This window comes from Papaver somniferum, chromosome 6 (genome assembly GCF_003573695.1).
Source record: "Papaver somniferum cultivar HN1 chromosome 6, ASM357369v1, whole genome shotgun sequence".
In the NCBI taxonomy this organism is placed as follows: Eukaryota; Viridiplantae; Streptophyta; class Magnoliopsida; order Ranunculales; family Papaveraceae; genus Papaver; species Papaver somniferum.
In genome coordinates, this window is record NC_039363.1 from 91,124,772 (window position 1) to 91,148,148 (window position 23,377).

Genomic DNA, 23,377 nt, shown 5'->3' on the forward strand with positions numbered 1-23,377 from the left:
TAAGAAATCAAGAAACCACGAAAGAGAAAGCCGTAGACCTATTCCTTAAGGAAACTACAGGAAAAGGCTTGGCGAAAGAGGGTAATGTCCGAGGCTCGGAAACAAGTACCTCAACAATCAACAAAGAGCAGAAACACGCCAAATAGCAATTAAAGAGCGCCCCAGTCCTCGGAAACCCAAAGCCTATGTTCACACCAGTGGAACCCACAAAGGAAATCAACATAGGAACGGAAGAAGACCCGAAGATGGTCAAAATTGGGACCATCATGGGCGAAAGGAGAGAACATTCCTTAACCAAATTACTTAAGGAATATGCGGATGTGTTCGCCTGGAAGTTAGGAGATATTCCGGGGATTGACCCATAAGTAATCCAACATGAACTACGCATCAAACAGGGCACGCCCCCGTTCAGGCAGAAAATACGAAAAGTGGCTCCAGAATATCATGAGGCGGTAGAAACGGAACTTCGGAAGCTACTAGATGCAGGATTTATCAAGGAAGTCAAGTACCCTACCTGGATATCCAACATGGTCATTGTTCCTAAGAAAAATGGAGGGGTTAGAATATGCATCGACTTTACTAATCTCAACAAGGCATGTCCAAAGGACAGTTATCCCCTGCCGAGCATAGATCAACTGGTTGAAGCAGTTGAAGGATACGAGGAGCTGTCGTTTATGGACGGATACTCTGGTTACAACCAAGTAGCCCTGGCAGAAGAAGATCAGCCACACACATCATTCTATACACCACATGGCCTTTATTGTTATACCAGAATGCCTTTCGGGCTCCGAAACGCAGGGGCAACATACCAAAGGATGGTCGATGCTATCTTCAAACCATGGATCGGAGGAACCCTAGAAGTCTACGTGGACGACATGCTCGTCAAAAGCAAGCTGCGTAAAAATCACCACCAGGACCTGAGGAATATCTTCAATGCAATGAGACAGCATCACATGAAAGTAAATCCGGAGAAAAGAAATGTACTTTCGGTGTCACCTCGGGGAAGTTCCTCGGTTATCTGGTGACGAAAAGGGGCATCGAGGTAGACCCAGCTAAGATTCAAGCCATAGTAGAGATGCCGTCACCAAAGAATCTAAAAAGTGCAGAAGCTAAATGGGTCCATAGCAGCGTTGGGCAGATTTATTGCACGGTCTTCGGACAAGTGCAAACATTTCTTCAATATTCTTAAAAAAGGGAGCAGGTTCGAATGGACCGCCGAATGCGAGGAAGCATTCCAAAGGATCAAAGAACATCTGGCTTCAATCCCCATCCTGCAGAAGCCAGACCCTGATGAAGTTTTTGGCACTGTACATAGCAGCGACGGAGGACGCAGTCAGCGCGGTATTAGTCAAAACCAATACAAAGATAGAACAGCCTATCTATTACGTCAGCAAGACACTCAATTCCGCGGAAAGAAATTATACTAAGATTGAACAACTCATCCTCGCACTGGTATGGGCTACCCAAAAACTGAGAACCTACTTCCTAACTCACTTCGTCAGGGTACCATGCAAAGCACCATTGGAAGCAGTCCTCAAAAGCACGGGAAAAGTGGGCCGAATAGCCAAATGGAACACCCATCTGGACCAATTCAACATCATTCATGAAATTCAACATTCTCAGAAGTCCCAAGTTCTGGCAGATTTCTTAGCAGACCTCCCTCTAGACAACGACGAAGAGATTAAGGGAATACCGGAAGCCGAGGAAGCAATCAAGGATCCAATGGATATCCTCGAACCTGCGAGTCATAGACAATGGGAAGTCTTCGTCGACGGATCTAAAAATAAGGAGCAGGAATAGGTATTGTCATTATCACCCCAACTGGAGAAAGGATCATACAGGCACTTAGATTGGAATTCAAAGAGCATACCAATAACATTGTTGAATACGAAGCTGTCGTACATGCCCTACGTATAATAATAGAGATGGGGGTAACCGATGTAAGGCTGACAAGTGATTCGCAGCTGGTCATACGGCAAATGGGCTCGAATATAATGTGTACGATGACACCCTTTCAGCTTACATGGCATTGGTCCAAACATTGGCATCACAAATCCCGAACATTAAGTTCCGGCACTTATGCAGAAGGGACCTCAGGCACGCGGATGCCCTAGCATACATATCATCCATGCTGAGGGATAAAAATGCCGAAGGTATTAAAATAGCAAGGGTATACGAGCCTTCGATTGCATCTCAATTCTCCTTCGCTACCAATCAAGATACGATGGAAGAATATATGAAGACCAGTAGGAGAAGACATCCATAACGACTTTGATGAAGAAGACATCTTGTCAAAAGCAAATCAAGACGAAGATTTCAGCAACGAAGATGACTGGAGGGTGACAATACATGCCTTCCTCGACAAAGGAAGCCTACCTGCGGATCGGAAGCAAGCTAGAAGATGCTCTCCAAAGTGGGAAGATACGATCTTCGGGACGGGGTCCTGTATGAAAATCCTTCCTCGGACCATTACTACGCTGCTTGTCCCGAAAGAAGGGCATCGAATTCTAAATGATATCCATTATGGTGACGCAGGGAATCATAGCGGTATGAGATCACTAGCTGACAAGGCAAAAACGCAAGGATATTACTGGCCGACCATGATACAAGATGCTGCGAGGATGTCCCGACGATGCGAAGAATGTCAGCGCTTCGCGAAAAAATCCACGCCGCCATTTGCAAAATGGGGAGTAGACATCGTCGGGCCTTTCATCGAAGGATCAGAAGGAAGAGACGATTTTTGATAGTAGCCACGGACTACTTCAGTAAATGGGTGGAGGCTAAGGCCTTGGCCAGGATCAGAGACGCGGATGTGTTCACTTTCATATTCCAGAACATCATTTGCAGATTTGGTATACCTGCTGAAATTGTCTGATAACGGCAAGCAATTACAGGGAAAAAATATAGACATGCTCTTCGACACCTTTAAAATAAGAAAGAACAAGTCCACCCCCTTATACCCTCAAAGCAACGGACAAGCGGAAGCTACCAACAAGACCCTCGCCCTTATACTCAAAAAACAATTAGACGAGCATAAGGGAAGATGGTGCGAACAACTGCACAATGTCTTATGGGCATACAGGACAACACGAAGGTCCGCTACCGGGGAATCCCCGTTTCTTCTTACTTATGGAGCTGAAGCAGTCATACCTACGGAAATCCTCATGCCAACCACGAAGACCGAAGCCTGGGAGAAAAACCTCACAACAGATATGATGTTAGAAAGGTTGGACGACTTGGAGGAAGAAGGGAAGTAGCATTGCAAAAGATGGAAAATTATCAACGAAGACTAGCAAGGGAGTACAACAAAAAGGTAAAGCTACGAAATTTTGTAGAGGGACAGTATGTGTTGAGAACAATCCCACGATATCAGCAAGAAAAGAAATGGGGAAAGTTAGCACCTACATGGGGAGGACCGTTTATGATCCACGACATTGCGGGTAATGGTTCTACTACCTTCGTAATCTAAAAGGTGAGGTCCTCCGGCATCCTTGGAATGCTAAATGGCTCAAACCATACTTCCCATAGAAGCAACGCAGATTTGAATCTGCTGGGAGTGTACCAGAAGAAGAAAGGAGCCTACCGCCCACATGTTTCTATCTCTGGAAGAGGAATTGCAGACCTCAACTTATCAATCAAACAAGCTTTCAAATTATCAAGTCTGTGGAATCTACCTACAATATTGGGGAAAGTAGTTAATCTACAATCTCTCAGGGCTCCCCCATCAGTGTCCATAAGTGTAGGACCAGGGGGAAGGCACCCAGCAGAAAGAGATACCCAACCAATCTTAAGGCAACGGGTCGACGGAATGGGTGCGTACATATTTTACCCCCATATCCTAGAACGTTGCCCCGGCCCCCACCGTCTGGGAATCCTCTGGCCCAGGATTTGCCAGCGGGGTGACAGGTCTCAAGACGATCACGAAGGTACCTTCCTTCGTATCGCACTCAAAAACACTTAACAACTTTTGTTTTGATTTTTCACAAACTTAAAATAAAACAAAAACATTGTAGGTATATCAAGAAGAGGATTCATTTCATAAAGGGTGATTACAAGAAGTGAACGGCCAAAGCCAAGGATACACAATCAAAAAACATTCCTTTTACATGTTACAAAAAAATATAATTATGCCGCGGACCCTACAGAACGCTGCGATCTCTACCTAGGTGGCGGTCCCGTCGTCAGGATTTCCGAAGACTTGATGGGACGCTCCCACCAGAAGAGGGGCCCGAGGAGCTGGGCAATGCAAGGAACGGGACGACGAGGATAGTTCTTCACGAGACCATGTTCATTCCTTAGGCCAAGTTCTATCCTCTCCAGCATCTTGTTCGTCTCCTCAGCCAATTGACAACGAGCCTTATGTTTAATAACTGTTGTCCGCTGTTGGGCTTGGGATAATAACGAAGATAGCCGATTCACTTCTCTGGAAGCAGCACCAACGGCCTCCTCGCGGGTGGCTGCTAAATTCTTGAAGTGATTGGTTTGTTCCTCTTGCTGTGCTAAGGAAGATTGAGCCTTTTCAAGTTCTTCATTTGTGACGCGAAGGCGTCCCTCGAGCTCTGAAAAAGACAACACCACGGAGTTAGCGTAGAAAAAAACAAGATCACACTCGATGAATTGGGATTATACCTTCGACACAAGCCGAAGCCTCTTCATACTCATTAACAACCGCATCTCGCGCTTCATCAAGATGATCATATTCCGCGGATAATTTCTTATAGTCTAGTTGAAGGTTGGTGAGAGTAAATTGACAGGCATCTAATTCTACCTGCTTCATCGAGTCCATATGACGAAGGTGGTCGACCTCTTTATTTATCTCTGAGACCCCTTTGCTGAGTATACATGCACACTTCAAGATTCCTCTCAGACTCAGCAAGACGGCTACATCGGCACGAGACGCGGAAAGAGCATTGCTGAGAGCGTAGACTTCAGCACGAGCATCATCTCGTTCCCTGGCAAGACCAAGCATATTATCTTGGACCCCTGAAAGAGGAATGGACCGCGCCGTCTGTAATTCTTCTTCCAATAGCTGAATCCTAGATTCCAACAAGGAAGTACGCTCACGGGCTTCCCGCAGATTATCACTGGTCCACAGCAGTGTGCCAAATAAAGCACGATCATGGTTGTACAGATTTTGCATGTCGACCATCTGAACATGCCGCGCGCGCCATACTCAGCCCGAGCATCCCATTTCTAGCCTCACTCTTAATCTTCTCAACCAAATCTCTAATACGAGATTTTTGCCGAGCTCTTTCGTTTCGAAGCCATATCAGCTCGGGGATGCCACCCACTGGACATAGGGTGGGGAGACTCAGACAGAACAACTAAGAGATAAAAGAATGACGACATACGGCGAGGGAAAAGAACCAAACCTGTGAAAGTGGAAACTTGGCTACGAGTTTGCTCTAACTCAGCGCGCACTGCAACAAGTTCTGAACGAAGATCAGCCTCTGCTTCACCCAGCTTTTCTTTCTCCTTAAGGCTTTTCTTCAGCTCTTCTATTTCCACCTCAGCCGCAGATAATTCCTTTTCCGTGACGAAGCTTAGCCTCGAGCTTCAGAGATTTCGCTTTGAAGAACTGATACAGCACGTGGTTGCAATGCTCGCTCCTCATCATCTACACATCAAGATGACAAAACATTATTCACCGAAGCGTCGATCTCACGTACAAGATGTACGAAAATTTACCTCCAGCACACGCTGCTGCGGAAAGCCATATTGATACCCGGCGCAATAGCCATCATATCGGCAACGGAAGTAGGAGGCTCCGGCACGAGGGTAGCTTCGGGAACAGTCAACCTTTTTCCCCAGGCTTCAGACACCTGCGCCTTCGAAGACATCTCCATCATGCGACGGGTATACGCGGTTGATTCCTTTTCCCCACAACCACAGGAGCGGGATGAGAGACAAACAGAAGATTCTTTCCTTAAACCAATCATGATGGCGTCCTCACCCTCAGACGTCGGCGACTGGGGAAGACTATCGGCGGGCGCGTCAACAACAGATTTTCCTTTCTCTGACTCGACCCCCTCAGCATGAATGTTGGCATGCTCCTCCGCGCCTACATGCACAGCAGGCTCCTCCGCACCAACATCTTCTACAGTAGCATCCCCATTACCATCACCACCAAGAACATCCCAATCATCATTGGGGAAAGTAAAGAGAAGTCCTCGGGAAAATCGAGGGCTTCGTCAAAGAACTCCCCCGTGGAATACATCCGATCGAAAGAAAATTCTTGAGAAGTGGGAAGGGTATCCGCGACATCACCAGCAGGGACGGAAACATCCCCGATGACAACATCATCCGCCACCACACTTGTTCCTTCCTTCATCACCAGCGTGACCAGCGAAGACCTCTTCTTCGACATTGATAGGGGAGGTACCAGTACGTTCCTCCCCATCTGTAATCTCGTCCTCAGCAAACTCTTCGTTCACTGGACTAGTAACTTCTTCTTGGGCCTCAACCTCGCCCATCACCGTAGTAGAAGACTGCTTCGGCCTAATCTTTTTCTTCTTCAATACCTGAAACCAACACCACAAAAGAATTATTTTTCCCGTCTGATGGAAGTTAAAAAGAAGCGCAGCTAGAATCTGCGTACCTGAGCAGCTGAGATATTCTTTGGAGTATAGCACCGGAACCATCCTCGTCTCCCTCTACGACGTCCAGGGCATAAGGAAAATTCATGCCCGCAAAGTTCAGACGCCAGGGGCAGAAATCTCCATAGCGAACAGGAGGAGATTCGCGCGGCTTACTATTCTCGGTGGCCGCCACCGCGGGGACCAGGAATCCAACCGTAAGCCCACGGACCAACTATCTCGATAAGTGGCGTGCCACTCGTAGTCATGATCGCGCTTGATCCTTCTCGCGCGGGGAAGAGTTTCCGACGACTGGACGCCTCCGTGCCAGGAACATACTTCAGCTTGGCATCGCTGACCTCATTTAACAGACGAATCTCGCCTCGAGGAGCAGGGAGATTCCGAAGGCTGACACTCCACGGCTTGCGATTCCTACTATTGACGTAATCACCGAAGGAGTTATTGAAATTCTCAGGAGTATACCATTCCTTCTCCAGGGATTGGGGACGTAGCAAGTCATCGACGTTTCCCCCTTACTCCGCAGATAGCATTCCTTCAGGGCGCGGAGATAATTCCCCGATAGTTGGGATACGGAACGGCTATGAGTATTGGTGGAAGAACCCTCACGACTAGCGAGCACGTCGTAGTAGAAGGAATCACCGATTTGTACAACGGCAGCATCAGACCAGCCTCGAATGCCCCAACCGTCGTTAACAAATGAAATTCATCGAATTCGTACTTGGAGATAAGCTCATACGTAATATCATCCTCGGGGCATAGAAACGAACCCCGAAGGCTTGAAGCTCATGCTTTTCCTTGAATATTTCAAGATCGATATGCTTGAAGGTTACTTTTTTCCTGCTAACAGAGACACTGCGTATCAAGGGAGCAGCCTCATCCTCCTCGGCGGGGCCGGATGAACTAACAAACGCTTCGAGCTTTTCTCTTCACGGGGGGATTCTTTGAAGATTCAACCCTAGGAGCTACCCTTGTATTCTTCCCTTTAAAAGTTGGAGAAGACCGTAGATGATGCTCGGGCACTAACGAACGTAAGGAGGAACGTCAAAAGCAACAGCGCGGGGCGGAGCCTGCGTACTCCTAGTATCTCACACGAGGACGCACCATTGATGATAAAGACTCTTCGTGAACCAGACGGAATTATCGAGGAATCTCTTCCCTAGAGGACGAGGCTTTCGCTCCAGAAGAAACTCGACTCCGACGAACATCATCTTGAGACTCTCGACGCTGAGGAGATCTAGACAACCTAGAATCAGGAGTCTCATAAGTAGGCCGCGGATGGTCAGACATGGCTGCGGAAAGAATAAAATCAAGAACAAGTTACACACGATAACCAAAAATCAAAAAACACATCCATAGCAATACAACAAAGATAACATAGCAACCCTAAAATTAGGATACATGCTCAATATTTCACCCTCGAAGTAATGGCTTCCTTAATTTAAGATGAAGAACAGGGGCAAACTAGTATGCAAGCATCAGAAAAAGTTCTTCATCACAAACAAGGAACAACAGTAGCAGAAAATTCACAAATCAACACGGCATAAAACAGTGAAATAAAGAAAAGAAAAACTCACCGGAAAAAACAGCAAGTAGAAGAAACGAACAGGGGAAGATCACAGGTGCAATAAAGACTGACAGAATTTAAGATCACAGGTGCAATAAAGACTGACAAAGAATTTAAGGTCACAGGTTCAATGAAGGAAGGCAGGAAATTTAAAGGAAGAATGAACTGAGAGAGTGTTTAGGAAGAATGAAATTAAATTTCCTCTCTATCCTTAAAATACCCGAAAGAAAAGAGGAAATTAAGGGAGAAATAGGAAAACGTGCCCGTTACATAAGCAGTTAATGCACGAATAAAAGACGTGCCCAAGTATCTAGGAGAAGTTATTAGGAGTGAGAAGAATGTGCGACGATAGTTTTTCTTCAAGGCACCCATTAGCCATTTAAGCCCGAAGAAAAGGGGCAAATTGTGTACACATATATCTCACTATCAGACACGTGTATACAGAAAGGTACGTGGAAAGCATGCAAGCCAAAACATCAAAACATGATGCGTCACGAAGCACCAAATAAACCCCTAGGAGTTGCTTTATCTCATCCCCAGAAGAGGGGCCAAGATCAACGGTGGAGAGAAAGTTAGCTGACACGGACTGACAGGGGCAGAAAACACTTGTCTGACACGAGCAGACCCCTCAACTACCCGCATTAAACACTCTGAGCAGTGCACGTGTCGACCAACCTGTGGAACGAGCGAAGATGCCTCCGCGGGATCGAGGGGGAAACGCAGACCTCCCCGTGATGGACGCAAGGACACGAGAAGATAAGGTTCCAACGGTCTTCAGAGATGGGTCCCACGTTCCAACCTTATAAATACCCAATCTCCACAAAGAGGAAGGGGATCGAAAAAACATCAGGAGAGAAGGAGAGAGAGAGAGAGAATAGTAAGGGTAAGTTAATCCCTTAGTGGAGAGAAATATGTAAACCCAAAGTCATTCAACTATTCATGTAACCGTGAATAATATAGTAGAACAACAAACCCCGTGGATGTAGGCCTTAGTGCTGAACCACGTAAACCTTGGTCTTATTTACATTTCAGCACTTTACATTCATTTAGCTCCGCATGTATTTGCTTATATGTTTTGTTTTCCTTTAATACTTGTATCCCATGCATGATCGCCACGCACGGGGAAGTTGGAGGAGGCCATGATAAACCCGAAGGTTTTGAGCCAATGAATCCACATCAGGGTATCATCATCGTAGTCTCTTTAGACGTTAACGATTGATTGTGGGCATTCGGAACCCCACGTAGTTCGTGTGTCCACACAACTAGCAATAAATATGCCCTCCAAGCCGGGGCCTTTTCCCTATAAATGAACCCTCATTTCCATGACACAACAACACACCCAAAAATGGCAGAACAAAGAGGAGAAGAAGATCCTTCAAATAACTGTGCAATATTTAGTTCCAAGGTAGAAAAAATGCCGAGTATCATACATGAGTACCCCGCAGGTAACAATTGTGCTCATCAAATTGAGAGATATATGTATATATATGGGTAGATTCAATTTAGTTTCCATGTAAGCTGTTGAGCTTCCGTTGTTTTTTTGAGAATGGTGGTTTTGTTTTGGACTTTTCAGGTGGTTGGAACAAGTGCTGGGAGCAAGGAGTGACACCATGGGATTTGGGTCAGCCAATGCCTCTATAACTTCTTGAGAACGAAACTCTTCCCAAAGGCAGAGTTCTAGTGCCTGGATGTGGGGCTGTGAGTTTCAAACTTGTCTTTACAACTTTAGTGTATTATGTTGGGACAATTGGATCAGTCTGATACCAATTGTTGGGGTTCAAAGCCATCTACGTGCTAATCTTGCGGAAACATATTAGCTAACAAGAAACACTTGATTTTTCGGATTGCTCCATGAACCTTACTATGATCTAGGATAAGAAGAAGAGAAAGAGGACCACATAGATGCAAGCCATAAACAAAGAAACAAGAAGTAAAGTACTCCACGGATTTAACGTGGTTCAACAATATACACAATGTGTGTAATATTGTCTACATCCACCAAACGGGTACGACCTCTTTATTCATTATAGAATCACTACTGAGAATTACACAACTGCTTGACTAAATCAATCCATCGACTCACCACAACGTGACCGAACATAAGAACTCTCACAAGCACCCTATAAGATCCAAAGTAACATCTTTACCCATACGAGATAATGTTTACCACATTATCTACCACAACGAGACGATTTTCTCTGCACACCCTGATATAGATTATCATGGACGCCTTTAGCTCAACAACAATAATCTAATCCAGCACCACCAAGATGATCTTCTCCTCAACAAGATGTCTTACCAACATCTCCACACGAATACTCCATAACGTCATATCTTCCAACATCGATAAGTATCCCATAAACACCATAATGATGTACTCCTTCCACCATTAGGTCTCTCACATAACCACCTCAATAGGTGGGATGAATCCCTCACATCTCTACGATATTTACATTGAGGATTGCATGACTAAAGAACTTAGCCTAGAGCTCCTTATATAGGAGTCACAAACTTGGTTCCCAAGTATTGGCCTCCTTGGATTAGGAAACCGACTCATACTAGAAAACCATGATCAATTTAGGTATCCCATATTAATATGGTAATTAACTCAAACTAAGAATTTAAACTAAACTAGGAAACCTACATTTCCTTAAAATTATCCACCTCGGATCATGCATTCATGCATGAGACGATCAACTGTTATCCCTCCATCTCTGAACATCGATTGCACCATCACTGGTTGCCTACATATCCTCAATAGGAATCAAACCGAAATGTAGTTCACCCAAACTTGTTCCATAGAACCTCCACCAGAAGAGAGCAAACCAAACTTGAATGTCACCAACTTAGACTTAACACTCCAACCTACCGGTGATTGTACAAATCTCCACCATGGTGAAAAATCCTGACCATCTTGAGAAAATACACCTTACTCCTTTCTGTTCACAACTCCACATTGATTGACATCATTATAGTGTATTGCATGCCAACTCAATCAGACCATACACGATCGTTGTTCATATGCTACCAATCGAACTTAGTTACAGTCATTATGCGCCTTTGAGCCTTCGCAACCTTCAAACTTGTTCCATACTACGGACATAGCTCCGTCTTGGCCTTCCTTGCTCCACCTAAGTTAATGTTCCGCTCTTCTAAGCCACTAACTCCAAGTTGCGCACCACATCCGTTAGGGTTGACATCCATAACTAATCGATCAACAAATAAAACTACCACAATAGCCTTCATGCGTATGCCGAAGCATTACCTTATCATAACCATAGTCTTCATCTTAGTTTCTAAACTCCAGCCGAGTCAATTGCTTTTTTAAACAACTGATCACATACTTGCTCTTTTCCACGAGCATGTCCACGAAAGCGAGTTAACGAAATACTTCAGGTTAGTTTATAATAAATCAGCCTCCATGTTAGCTTCCAAGAAACTAACTATCTTGTATGTACCAAAGCATATTGAGCATGATTCTAACTGGCATCAAATACAACCAATACATGGATCATTGCCACTGCGTGCCAATCTCGAGCTCATATATATGAATCTTGCTTTACGAGCCTATCTCCGACTAAATCATGATTCTACGACCATATATAACCAATTGAGTTTTTACTCCTTCAAAAAGCTCATCATATATTGAACAATTGCATACATACAAAACACGTCTCCAACTTCACAGAGACTTCGGCAGCTGACACACCAATCATCTTCACCACTTCAACAACCTCAAAGGGCTTTGACAACAATGTCCTTTTACAGGCATAATTGTCAAGATAGTCTTTTATTAATTTCATAGCAAGTATGTAGTTTCGACTTCATGACAGTCAAACCACAACACAATTGGACTCGGATAGAACTGTGACCATCGTCGAAGAATTCACTGCTACCCTCGTAACAATGCATAAAGTCACACATTCTGTCTTATGCATATCCCTTTACCAATATTGCTCCAAAAACGTACACCAACTTTCGAAATCTGATAATCCGTCTTTACACAAAGACCCAATCACACCCAGCCATAATCTGAAACCTTCGGTAACTTCCTCAATCTCCAAGCAATTCAAGACGCTGTTGTGTTTATCTTCCCATGATTCGTAGAGAAAATAACTTGACGAAAACTATATTCGTTGTTGAACCAAATTTCTCAATAGAAATCTTTATCTTCATCTCTACAGGCTCCGTCACTATTGAAATCAATTTCAATAACTATAGCAGATGAGCAAACCCCAAAATATCAGCATTCCTATAATGTTGCTCTCTCCAACAGAAAGTCTCATACTGATCATCGGGAAATCAAATAACCAATGCATAATAAAAGGTTGATGGAAAAACACGCCGAAATTGTAGACCACTCGAATTCATGCACCGTGTTTTCTCCAAGTAGTATGTGCTAGATTCCTTAGCCACACCACCATACACATTGTAGTATTGTATCTTTATTCTTTAAACTCTTGAAGTGTCCAAGCGATACCTTTTTAATTCCTCATAACGAGTCTTCACCAAAGTAGGAACGTATCCGCAACACAAATAGACCAACCTGTTTCTCACAACGGTCTTGCACTTCAACTAGCTCCGATCGACTTCAAATGGTGTATAACAAAAACAACTCTTCGACAGAACGTCGTCGACAAGAATCAAAATATCACAAACTATTCAGCTTCTCCATCAGAAACAGTACGAGAGAAACTCCAGAAAACATTGTTCTACCCGACACAATGTCAAACTTCAACACAGACAAACAAACCCTAACAAACTGTATCGACAAACTGCTTCTTATACAATAATAATAATCCATAGCTCCACCACAACCAATATCACATCTCATCCAACGATCAACGTCCTGCAACTTATTTATAACCATACACTTCAAATACTAAGACTGAAATCAAACTCTTCACAAGTGGAACATATCAAACCCTGGCCAACGGACAATACTTCCAAAACGAAACCTACAACGAGATTTTCCCATATCCTTATTGTAACAAACAAATAAGGCAGAACGAGTATGAATCCATCTTCATATTTTTCAACTTCAGGTTAAATACAAGCAGCAACATAATCCAATTGACGATTGATAACCAAATTATTGTTTCCTTGGTTTGGAATAATAATGAGACTTTGACATGCTTATATTCCTTCTTTACTTCCACAAACATACAAATCAATATTTGTATCCCAACTACGATATTCTTGGCTTCTTGTGTCATTCCAAGCAAACACCGATTAATTGAAAACCAATCTACGCATGTCTTTCAAACAGATCACAAGAATATGGTACGAAGTACAGAGAATAAATAAACTTACTTGAATCCATGTAAATGATTTATGCTCCAATAAGTATCGATGTCAAATCTCCAACGTAGAGCACCATAAACATCTTGACCATATCGAATGTAGATCACCTGATATAATCTCATTCTTTTAGAAGTACGCTTACTTTGCTTTGTATCCAAAACTGATGAAATCAAATCCTACACGTACTTGATAACATCAAACTATGCATCTTCGGAAGCTGTAACATCAAATCCTTACATACTTGATGAAACCAGATCCTTCGTCTTCAAATTTTTCTTGCAAATCAAGAAAACCCAAAACTTATCTCTTCGAATCTTCTACGCAACCTATAGCTCTGATACCAATTGTTGGGACAATTGGATCGCTCTGATACCAATTATTGGGACAATTGGATCGCTCTGATACCAATTGTTGGGGTTCAGAGCCATCTACGTGCTAATCTTGCGGAAACATGTTAGCTAACAAGAAACACTTGATCTCTCGGATTGCTCCATGAACCTTACTATGATCTAGGATAAGAAGAAGAGAAAGAGAACCACATAGATGCAAGCCGTAAACAAAGCAACAAGAAGTAAAGTACTCACGGATTTAACGTGGTTCAACAATATACACAATGTGTGTAATATTGTCTACATCCACCAAACGGCTACAACCTCTTTATTCATTATAGAATCACCACTGAGAATTACACAACTGATTGACTAAATCAATCATCGACTCACCACAACGTGACCGAACATAAGAACTCTCACAAGCAACCTATAAGATCCAAAGTAGCATCTTCACCCATACGAGATAATGTTTACCACAACGAGACGATCTTCTCTGCACACCCTGATATAGATTATCATGGACGCCTTTATCTCAACACCAATAATCTAATCCAGCAGCACCAAGATGATCTTCTCCTCAAAAAGATGTCTTACCAACATTTCCATACGAATACTCCATAACGACATATCTTCCAACATCGATAAGTATCCCATAAACACCATAATGATGTACTCCTTCCACCATTAGGTCTCTCACATAACCACCTCAATAGGTGGGATGAATCCCTCACATTTCTACGAGATTTACATTGAGGATTACATGACTAAAACACTTAGCCTAGAGCTCCTTATATAGGAGTCACAAACTTGGTTCCCAAGTCTTGGCCTCCTTGGATTAGGAAACCGACTCATATTAAGAAACCATGATCAATTTAGGTATCCCATCTTAATATGGTAATTAACTCAAACTAAGAATTTAACCTAAACTAGGAAACCCACGTTTCCTTACATATTACACCTCGCAGTTTAACTTGATTTGTTAAGGAATTTTTATCACACCGCCAGGTTAATCATAACGATACTCAAATTTGAGTTTTGGAATGTGCCAGCCAGCACAGATATTTTTCCTTTTCTTATCTAGTTTGCCGCTTACTGAATATTCAAACTGGCAGGGCCACGACGTAATTGCAATTGCAAACCCTGAACGCTATGTTGTAGGCCTGGATTTATCGGAAAATGGCCTTAAGAGAGCAAGACAGGTAAGGTTTGCATACGGGGCATAATTAGATGTATATTCATGCATGGATGACTGCTTCTAATCTGATTGGCTCCTTCATTCTACAGAAGCACATTGCTTTTTTTAGATCTGAATTCTTTTGTATCAAAACGTCATCACCAAATGCAAAATGTTCTGAGTTATATAGAGGCGGACTTCTTCACTTGGCGTCCAACTGAGAAATTTGATCTCATTTTTGATTATACGTAAGTCAATAATTTATCAACTTCTTTCATTCAGTGAATTTCTCCATGTTACTAATGACGATAATATATGGAGCATTGTAGGTTTTTCTGTGCAATTGAACCTCCCATGAGAGCATCTTGGGGAACACAAATGCATGAGCTGTTGAAACCAGATGGAGAGCTCATAACTCTAATGTTTCCTGTAAGAGAAAGGACCCATTTTACTGCCTGAAACATATGTCTGACTTCAATGAAAATTAGAAACTAAATGCAAATCTGAAAATCTTACATACTTTAAAATTTAACAGTAGAATGTTTATTTATTTTTAGTTTCAGACTGATGAACGTGGTGTTGGTCCACCTTATAAAGTTTCTGCGGCCGAGTAATTTCTAAACTCAATTTATTTATTTTCTTTTAGTTCAATAGCTTGAACTAAGTAAATTAGTGTTAATATTTTGTTGGTATCATCTGAGTAACTTATGAATATTTACATGTATCTGCATGCAGTTATGAAGAGGTTTTGCATCCCTGGGGATTCAAGGCGACTTCTATAATAGATTACGAGCTGGCTGTAGGACACCGAAAGGTATGCGATATATATTTCATAACCCCAAACTTGATACCGTAATAGCATACTGGATACCCCTTGATGTGCCGTACAGGCACAACTAGCGTATGACATACCTGAATGTCATCACTCAAAGATGCCTTTACTAGGGATTTTAGAACTCCTTGTTTGCGCTTTTGCAGGGTAATGAGAAGCTTGGGAGATGGAAGAGGTGTCTTTAAAAGAATCACAATTATGAATAAAAGAATAAAGCTAGTACTCGTATGGATCTATAGTAATATTTCATCTATGTTGGCTCATAAACACAGGCAGAGATGATGTGACAATCACAATGACAACTATCCTCTGGTGATACAATTGTTGTATGTGTCGAACACAAGTGTGTCTGAGAGTGTGTGAGAGAGCTGTGTAAGTGTAACTTGAGTGTTGGAATTAAAGTTCTATAATAGCGAAGTTTGTAACGGGAGCTTTGATTAGATAACCAAAATGCATGAGTAAATACACGAATTTGGATAAATTGGTTTATTTAAGTTTTAGCCCTTTTGGCACATTTTAATACCGGTAACTATACATCTTTAGTGACACAAAATCATAGACCTTTTTCGGATTAACTAGTAATGCAAATGCATATTCAGATTGCAAAATATACAAGGTTCCTATCTATATCGACCGGAACTTTACGTTCATGACAGAAATTTAAGAGAGAATCAGCAATGCCCTTAGCATCGTTTAAGGACATAGTAAAAGATTCAGTTCCTTGAAAATCATTCTTGGATTTGTATCCGTCCAACTTTCTTATGCAGTTGTCATTTAGTTTCTTACTAGTGGATGACAAGTTGTCAATCAATTGTACAAGGTTATGATGATCGTCTCCCATTAAGCTGTCTTTGACTGATTTGCTTCTAAATGTCCATTCCCCTGTTTTCCAATTGAAACTATATAATGGAAGGAACCGATTACCGTAAACGGAAATGAATTCTAGAGCTAATAGTATGAAATCGAACTCTTCATTTGACATGTAATATGTGAAGCTGATTCTTGTCCTTCCAGGTTTTACACCAAGGTAACCCTGCAGATGAAAGGGATCAAAACATTATCAAATGATGATCAGACAGCTGAAAATGTCATTCTATATAGTGCCCCCCGTAACTAGGCAGTTGAAAATACCTTTTGAATAGTTGCTCGAAAGGAAAGGGAAAGATTCTCATCTACACCAAGCAAATGGTTACCGTAGGGTGCAGCACAGGCACAACCAATGTTGGTTAAACTTCAACATAGAAGTCACTAACAAGCTGGTTAGGACAAGATTAGGAAATTGATGTAATCCTAAGGGAATTAGAAGTCATCTAGTTCTAAGAAAAGGAAAGACATGTAATAAGGTAATAGGACTAGGAAAAGGAATTCATAGTTCTATATATATGATCACCAAAGTTGTGGTTTGATCATATGAGCAAGATTAGAGCTTGTGTTTAGTTTTGAGAGATTTTCTAAACATCAATAAAGAGAGTTGTATTTATATAAGCTAAGTTTCATCTTGTAGTTGCCATTAATTGGTATCAGAGATTGTTTCTGAGCCATGGAAAACGAAACCACCATTGTGGGTGCAAAACTGTTCACGCCACCATCAATACAAGTTCCAATCTTCAACGCCACAAACTACACAGTATGGGCCATGAGAATGAAGGTACTGATGAAAATCTACAAAGTTTGGGAAACAATTGATCCTGGTACATTGGATCCAGACAAAAACAATGTTGCCATTGGATTACTCTTTCAAGAAATACCAGAATGTCTTGTTCTACAAGTTGGTGAACAGGAAACTTCAAAGAAAATTTGGGATGCAATAAAGGCACGTAATCTCAGAGCTGATCGAGTTAAAGAAGCCCGTATGCAAACCTTAATGTCTGAATTTGAAAGAGTGAAGATGAAAGACACTGATACTATTGATAGCTTAGCAGGAAAGCTATCAGAGATAGCCTCAAAAGCTGCGTCACTTGGACAATTCATTGATGAAGATAAACTGGTAAAGAAGTTTCTCAACAGTCTACCAAGATCCAAGTATATTCATATCATAGCTTCTCTCGAACAAGTCTTAGATTTAAAGAAGACTAGCTATGAAGATATAATTGGAAGATTGAAAGCATATGAAGAGAGAATCCTTGATGAAGAAAACAATGGAGAAACTCAAGGAAAACTCTTGTACACAAACTCTTACCAACAAAACTCAGCGACAAGAGGAAGAGGTCGTGGAAGAGGTGGTAGAGTAAACAGAGGCCAAGGAAGGGGGGAAGGTTTAACTCACAAGATAGAACAACAAGTCAGAATGATCAAAACCAAGGGAAAGAAAAGAATGATAGATCAAACATTATTTGTTACAGATGTGATAAACCAGGACACTTCTCCTCTATATTCCCTGAAAGAATACAAAAGATGGAAGAAGCAAACAAGAATGAAACAAGGGAAGCAGATACAACTCTTTTCATGCACGAAGTTGTATTCTTAAACGAAGGGAAACTAATACCAAAGAACTACGAATCAAAGGATGGAGAAGAAGGAATCTGGTATTTAGATAATGGAGCCAGCAATCACATGACTGGTAAGAGACACTACTTTTCTGAACTAAATGAGAAAATCAAAGGACAAGTGAAGTTTGGGGATGGATCTTCTGTAGAAATTGAAGGGAAAGGATCAATTCTATTTCAGAGCAAGACCGGAGAACAGAAGCTTGTCACAAACTTCTACTTCATCCAAAACTTACAAAGCAACATTCTAAGTTTAGTACAAGCTACAGAAGTTGGATGTGATGTTAGAATGCGACAAGATTATCTAACAGTTCATGACCCAAGTGGAAGACTTTTAGTTAGAGTCTCACGTTCACAGATAGACTCTACAAGATAAGTCTCATGATTGTAAGGCCATTGTGTCTGAATATGAGACTGGAAGATCAGACATGGAAGTGGCATGCAAGGTTAGGACACATAAGCTTTAGAACTTTAAAGACAATGTCTCAGAACAAGATGGTTAGAGGGCTACCACAGATAAACGATGAATCAAGGATCTGTGAATCATGTTTAGTTGAGAAACAAACTCGTCAAGGTTTCCCAAAAGCAATAACATTCAAAGCCTCAAAGCCATTAGAGCTTCTTCATGCTGATTTATGTGGTCATATTACACCATATACACCACAACAAAACGGAGTGGTGGAGAGGAGAAACAGGACTCTAATGGAGATGAAAAGAAGTTCTTTAAAGGCTATGCAGGTACCTAATTATCTATGGGGAGAAGTTGTACGACACTCCACATACCTAATAAACAGGATACCTACGAAAGCTCTGAAAGACATGACTCCATATGAAAGTTTGCGAAAGAGAAAACCAAACATAGATCATTTAAGAGTGTTTGGTTGCAAAGCATACGCAAAAGTTGATTCTGCAACTCTTAAGAAACTGGATGATCGATCTCAGACTCTTTTGAATCTAGGAATTGAGCCTGGATCCAAAGCTTACAGATTATTCAATCGAACAACGAAAAGAGTGATAGTGAGTCGAGATGTGGTATTCGATGAAAAAGCAAACTGGAACTGGAAATAAACTAATTATGGACCAAGTAGGGATCCAGGAATGTTTCACATGAGATGGGGTCAAGTAATTGATGAAGGCGAAGGACCCATAATCATCAATACCAATGGAAACAATGATGTTAATCAAGAAGAAGAAGATAATAATGAAAACACTGAGAATAACGAAGAAGCAGAAGAAGAAGAAGAAGAAGAAGAAGAAGAAGAGATTGATGAAATAACTCAACCCATTCCACTGCGAAATTAACAAGACAGATACAAAAGCCACAATATCTGGAGGATTATGTTCTTCAAGCTGCAGAAGAATGTGAGATAATGCTACTTTTGTTAATGATGAACCAAGGAATTTTCAGGAAGCAAAGGTCTCGACTAAATGGACACAAGCATGTAGAGAAGAAATTATTTCAATCAACAGAAACAAGACTTGGTTTCTAGTTGATAAGACAGAGGCAGCATCAAACTCATGGGAAATTCACCACTTAGACGTTAAGACAGCATTCTTACATGGTGAATTGCGAGAAGATGTGTATGTTGAACAACCAGAAGGTTTTGAAGTAAAAGGACAAGAGCATAAGGTTTATAAGTTATCAAAAGATCTATATGGTCTAAGACAAGCTCCTCGATCCTGGAATACAAAGTTAGATCAAATCTTAAGAGAAATCAGATTTGTTAAGTGCTCTAAAGAAACATCAGTATACAGAAGAGAAGAAAAGGGAACGCTTCTTGTGATTGCAGTCTATGTAGATGATCTATTTTTGACTGCCAACTCCCTTAAGGTGATCAATGAGTTCAAGAGAGAAATGTCATCAAAGTTTGAGATTTCAGACCTCGGAAAACTCACTTATTACCTTGGCATAGAAGTCCATCAAGGATTAGATGGGATTCAGATTAAACAAGAAGCTTATGCAAGGAGAATTCTGAAAGAAGCAGGACTTGAAACTTGTAATCCAGCTAAAATACCAATGGAGTTTGGACTTAAAGTTTCAAAGGCACAAGAACAAGCAGAGATTGATCCAACAAGTTATATAAGAAATGTTGGATGCCTTAGATACTTGTTACACATAAGACCAGACTTGGGTTTCTCTGTGGGAGTAGCAAGTCGTTATATGCAGAGTCCACGCAAGTCTCATGGTGATGTAATAAAACAGATATTGAGATATCTAAGAGGAACAATCTGCTGGGGATTGAAGTATGGTCGAGGAGGATCAAAAGGAATTGTTGGGTATAGTGACAACAATCATAATATTGACCAAGATGATGGAAAAGGTACAATTGGTCATATATTTTATCTAGGTGAAGCACCTATTACATGGTGTTCACAGAAGCAAGACACTGTAGCCCTCTCATCCTGTGAAGCTGAGTTTATGGCCGCAACAGAAGCAACTAAACAATCAATATGGCTTCAAGAACTGTTGGGTGAAATCAAAGGAAGAGAACCTGAAAAAGTTCTTATCAAGATTGATAATAAGTCTACAATTGCACTCGCTAAAAATCCAGTGTTTCATGGGAAAACGAAACACATTCACAAAAGGTATCATTTCATACGAGAATGTATCGAGAAGGAGATCATCAACGTTGAACACATACCAGGAACTGAGCAGAAAGCATATATATTGACAAAGGAATTAGCTCGGATCAAGTTTGAAGAAATGAGACAATTGATTGGAGTACAAGATATGTCACGGGTAAGGTTGAAGCTTAACGGGGAGAATGTTGGTTAAACTTCAACATAGAAGTCAGTAACAAGCTGGTTAGGACAAGATTAGGAAATTGATGTAATCCTAAGGGAATTAGAAGTCATCTAGTTCTAAGAAAAGGAAAGACATGTAATAAGGTAATAGGAGTAGGAAAAGGAATTCATAATTCTATATATATGATCACCAAAGTTGTGGTTTGATCATATGAGCAAGATTAGAGCTTGTGTTTAGTTTTGAGAGATTTTCTAAACATCAATAAAGAGAGTTGTCTTTATATAAGCTAAGTTTCATCTTGCAGTTGCCATTAAACACCTCTAGCCTGAATGCCAAAAAGGTCGTTCAAGAGCTTTGCAGCAAAAGGTCCGTGTGAAGGCTTCCCCGACTCTCTTGACATGAAAAGGCTTCTTTCCCTTTCATGTGCTACAGTGTTGGTCGTGCTCGGGCAAATTAGGAAAGAAAGGATGGCTAGTCTTTTAACCTTGGTATTTCCTAGTATCCATATGTTTGGATTCGGGAGGAGTTTCTTTAGAGCTTTTTATATGTAGCAGAGCTCCTTATTTTCTATTACGCTGTAGCCAATGTACTCTTTGATCCAAAAAGCCAATGATGCTCTTATCTTTTGAATGATTGGTGGTGTACCGGCATCTTCTCTTTCTTCGATATCATCGTAGTATATCGTGTCCTGCCGATATCGAGCATAATATTATAACATGTACATTTGAATTAAGAGCTAATTAAGAATACTACCTTCGGATTAAACTCATTGACATAAGTGACAGTTCCTCCTCCACAAGTTGAAGGGGGGGAATTTCGCAGCTGATATAAGGCCTTGTTCATCATGAGAATTCCTGGCGATCCAGGACCACCAAGGAACTTATGCGGGCTTAAGAAAATAGCATCGTACCCGTCAACCTTGCCAGATCGCATGTCGATCTCCACATAGGAAGCACTGTAGCAGACATAAGACATTCAAAGTTAAACCCATGCCCCTGGTACACTTAGCGATTCATATATATAAAGGAACTCATGCAGATATACCAACGCACCTTGCTGCGAAGTCAAAGCATGCAAATGCACCATAATTGTGAAGTAAACAAGCGACGGCACGCGTATCGACTATTATCCCAGTGACATTACTACAAGCTGAGAATGAACCTAACATCGGACGATTTTCGGACTTGAATCTCTCAAGCTGAACTCTCAAACTTTCCCTGTCTACCAAACCATCATCATCTAACCCTATTTCTACAACTTCGGCTAAACTTTGACGCCACGATAGGATGTTGGAATGATGCTCATAAGGCCCTACAAAAACTATCCACCTTTCTTCATTTTCTAAAATTTGGTTCTGGATAATTTTATCTCTGAGGAATGATGGAACCCAAATGCCCAGTACTTCTTGTAGTCTCTTAATTGCTGCAGTGGTTCCTGATCCACAGAAAAGCACGGCAGCATATAAACTTCCACCCAAACATTTCTTGACGTACTCTGTCGCTTCCTTCACCATTTTACTTGTGGATTTACCCACATAACTATCACTTGTATGTGTGTTTCCTGCTCAATATATATAATAACTAGAATTAGTGACATAATGCTTAAAATTTTCTAATATATCATCTCGCGCGATTAATGCCATATCGAAAAGCTTTAGTATGTGAACATGTCATCGGATGTTTTAATTAACGGATGTGAAATATGGATGCAAAAAGAGAGAAAAGAAAAGTTTAGTGACCAAATTACCATAAAATGGAAGGACATTTTGAATGATGTAATTTTCAATGTAGTGAAGAGATCTTCCGGAAGCAGTATGATCAGCATAAACTAGTTTCCTTTTCCCAAAAGGTGTCTCAAATTCTAAGTTATCTCCAATCACTTGTGACCTTAACCATCTCAACTTCTGCTCATTTTCATCATCATCTGCTACTTTCTTTTTTTTACTAATATGTTGATTGCTACTGCTGCTGCCTGTGACGGAGCCAGAATATTTGGTTGGGTGGTGCATGTGGAAAAATAACGTGTACCTTAGTTAACTATGGTCTTTCTTTCTGCAAGCAATTCATAGCAGTTCCCATCAAACACAATAAAGAAGAAAAAAGAGTAACAAAAAGCAAATGAAGTTATGATCTTACGAAAATCAATTAGTATTTGCTAAAGGTAAAAGAAGATATGAATAATCCTCTGCCAAAAATAAGAAGGCTCAACCATACCTGTACCTGCTAAAAATAAAATAAAAAACATACATGCATGCTAAAAAGCATACGATGAGATCATAGTTTTCCTTTCCTATTTTTTGCTTTTTTCGGAAGCGTTCTATGATCATCTCATCACTAATGGAAT

The 23,377-nt window shown here is 41.3% G+C and overlaps 2 pseudogenes; one reads left to right on the forward strand and one right to left on the reverse strand.

Annotated features, from left to right (window-relative positions):
* The first annotated feature begins 9,505 nt into the window (after positions 1 to 9,505).
* LOC113291067 lies at positions 9,506 to 15,987 on the forward strand (annotated as a pseudogene).
* Positions 15,988 to 16,397: 410 nt separating this feature from the next.
* Positions 16,398 to 23,042, reverse strand: LOC113291068 (annotated as a pseudogene).
* Between the last annotated feature and the right edge of the window lie 335 nt (positions 23,043 to 23,377).